Source organism: Macrosteles quadrilineatus, unplaced genomic scaffold (assembly GCF_028750875.1).
Source record: "Macrosteles quadrilineatus isolate MER2022 unplaced genomic scaffold, UCM_ALF_1.0 Scaffold_4__1_contigs__length_99947679, whole genome shotgun sequence".
Lineage (NCBI taxonomy): Eukaryota > Metazoa > Arthropoda > Insecta > Hemiptera > Cicadellidae > Macrosteles > Macrosteles quadrilineatus.
This window is the reverse complement of record NW_026542597.1, coordinates 35,996,255-35,999,941: the sequence shown is the minus strand read 5'-3', so window position 1 is coordinate 35,999,941 and position 3,687 is coordinate 35,996,255.

Sequence of the window (3,687 nt, the reverse complement as noted above, 5' to 3'; positions counted from 1 at the left end):
TGTACTAAGACATATCATATAAAATTCCATATCAGAAACAAACTGTTAATAGGGCACATTTTGCTTAAAATGTTAGCATACAAAATGTTAAAACAACCCAATATTATTTTCATTAAATTCATTCACAAAGTTTCATTTGGATTGGTAACGTTAACGTTATTACTATTAGCTGGTAATAACAGAGAGCGAGTTAGTCTTAGTACAGCGCAGGGTTTTGTTACCCAAGGTCACAATGTGATAATGGAGTCACTCTTTAGGCCTGAAGAGAAGTAAACGGGAGGATATAAAAAAAAGTCCTTAGATTATGTGGCAATGCGGGATGGCGTTGTTCTACCACGTAAACTACATAATTGATTATTGGAAAAAGAGGCTGAAAACTCATTATATTTTATTTATTTGTTTCAACCCCCTAGATGCTACCCAATCCAAGTTTATAAAGCCTGTGTAAACAAACTAGCGTCTGAGGGTCCTGGTCAAAAACCAATGAGAACCTATTTTGCGAAGGAGTGGGGGATTGTGGGAGAGCCCCTCAAGTTGATTTAAGAAAAATTGTAAAATTAATTTTATAATTTTTTAATTATGAAATTAAACTGTCATAACCTAACCTAACCAACCAAACGTGCTGATAATATAAAAATGATATAAGATAAAAATTGAATGAAGTTTTACTAATCAAAAAATAGTTCTGTTCATAAAATAAAATTATAAATGCCTCAAATTCTAACAAAAGATGTACAGTTAAGAAGTAATCGCATTCTAAGCAAAATCTTTGACAAAAAGTTAGTATCACTGGTGGGATTTGATCTGGTTACCTCATGGACATCAGCCGAGTACTCTATTCGAACACCGATGGCTGCACTTCGTATAGTTGCGGTAATGGTCTTCTCTCAAGAGAAGAGAGTGACATTGTCCACTCCTTCGCAAAAGAGGTTCTCATCCGTTTCTGACCAGAACCCCGAGACGATATTGTATAAACACTACCACAATAATGCATAAGACAATAGTGAGCAAAGAATAATAACAATTAATTATTTATAATTTGTAAAGAGTTTGTGCTACCAGAAACAGATGACTGTACTATAGTCGACTTTGAACTGTTAGACAAATTTTATTTGTTTACCCCCAGAAGCGGCTGGATAAAGAAAAATCCTGGAGGACCCAAGGTAAAATATGAGAGATGATGTGTATTTGGCGGAAAGAAATTAGCCAACACAAGCGGAAAATAAAAGCACAGTTTGTTTCTGAGCTGGTCAAACCCAAATTAGTCTACCCGAGAATAAACTTCAAATATTGACATTAGCAACCCTTTATTAGAAACCCTTACTTAAGATTGTTAGCTTAACTATCAAAGAATGACATTTTATTAAAACGACCCAGTAGTTATTTTATTACCATGGGGAAATTACGAACAGCTACAGAAGTATACATATTATACATACTTTACTTACAATAAATACTGTGAAGCAAGGAAACTTCAATAATTTCTCCTCAAAGTATTTACGATTATACTTGTGTTCATACATAACATTAAGTGAGAACCTTATACTTACATGTGTCATTGTACATAGTAAAGTTGTATGTAGTAGGAAGGTCACTAGAAGGCATACATTAGGACAAAGTATTGTAACCAACGTTATATCAGTCTGATAGTTGTCTGCAAAGTCTTATTGTATAAACATTTTGTAACTGGAATATACTTTTAAATAAGTTTGTAACGCTCACATTGCAAAGCAAGTATTATTTGTCTACAATAAAAAAATAGTTTTAATTTTCTGCTCTCAATATTTGCAGACTAAGCAAAAATATATTAGCTATTTCAGTCTAAATACGTTGAGAAACGATTATACTGAAGGAAATAAGGTTATTTTTTGGCAGTGAAAATGAAAAATAATAGACTGTACAAGTTTGTAGGTTAGGTTAAGATAATAGTTTTTGTAACATACTTATTTACAGACGTTGTTTGAATTGCCAAAGAATAATTTGAGTACTAGCGAGAATATTAAAGACCAAGTACATTGCTAATGATATTATTCAATGCAAGAAAGAACTATTTTACACTGTAGTTCCTTCTTTCAGTAGGAATCACATTTATAAATACATACAATTTACATCTTACACCACCTTTGTAATCTTTCTTTGGGATTGACAAAGTTTTCAGTGATACTAAAATATTTCATTTGTCTGTATATAAATGTGTTTCTTATAGAGAAAACTAATCCAATGTATGGGTTAAGTATACTCTTCCCATCAAAAATAAAATCAAACCTATTACAGTTTTGCCTGGAGCCATTTATAATGCCAAACAAACCAAATTTGAATTATTTGAGTCTATGAAAATTGGTTCATCTATTATAAGCTGTATATGAGCGACCATCTTTTTCATACAAAAAAAGGCTAGCTGCTTTTAGCCAATATAATACATAGAAATCAATGGCATTTGACAGTTTGGCCTAGTTTTGACTTCAGGATTGGCACTGATTGGACAGCGAGCCCTATTATTTTTCATTAACCTATTATTTTCTGATGCAAACTAGGGTTACCAGAAACCTCCTGATTTGAAGACTATTAGGACTTTTAATTTACAACATTCAACAATATAAGATGTGTTAGAATACGAACAAAATTGAAATATGTGGATTTTTAAGGATCTAGCAGGCTTGCCTAAACAGGAAAGAATAAACATAGGTGTACATGTTTGTACCGAATTTCATAGAAATTGGAGGATTTTTGCTCCAGTTATTAACAGACACACATTATGGATTTGAGCGAATGGTGTTTTTGGCCTCTGGGAACATCAAAACAAAAAAGTAAATCGGTCCCCTGTCTAGGTCTTAGTATGAGACCTATGGTAATAGGCCTTTACCTCTACATGGGAAAAAAATCCAATCACGTTAGCTTAGTGTCAACTTCTAGGGATGAAAAGTCAGACAAGACACATACTATACACTATCTTCTCTCAGCGGTCTTTAATGGATTCCTCATATGAGTTATATTTTACCACTGGCTTTTGATCACCGCACAGACAGCCGGATTTAGCATTTGGGCTCCCTCTAGCCTTTTTTAAGTATACATATATATCCTAAAAACCTTCATACCAAAATTATATCAGGCACCACTCCACGATGCAATTTTATCATTACAAGTTTTAGCGAATTTCCCTATAGGGAAGTAGCTATTACCGTAGGTCTCATGGTAAGACCTAGGCCCGGGACCGATTTACTTTTTCATTTTGATGTCCCCTGAGGCCAAAAACACCATTTGTTCAAATTTTTATATATCTATATATAGAGATATATATATGTGTCCATCCGCACGATAACTTGAGTCATTTTTGTCCGATTTTGATAAAATTTGGTTTGGAGGTGTAAGGCAGGATAAACTTGAATGAGTTCGCGAACCAGCGTGATCGGACTATGGGAACGGGGGTTTATGGGGTAAAAATAGGTTTTTCCCATTTTTGACCCTAAAAACACAAAATTTCACAATTTATTTTAAAATCATTTTGTAGAGCTTAAAAAAACAAATAATTTAGTATATTGAAGCGTTATTATGCGCCTAATTACTACGGAGAAAATTCAAAAAAATTGTAATTTTAAAATTCCCATGTTATTCTTATGGAGAATAAGTCAACTGTTGTAGTTTGCTTGTTTATTAACATATTTTGATCAAATTTGCAAAATACATTAA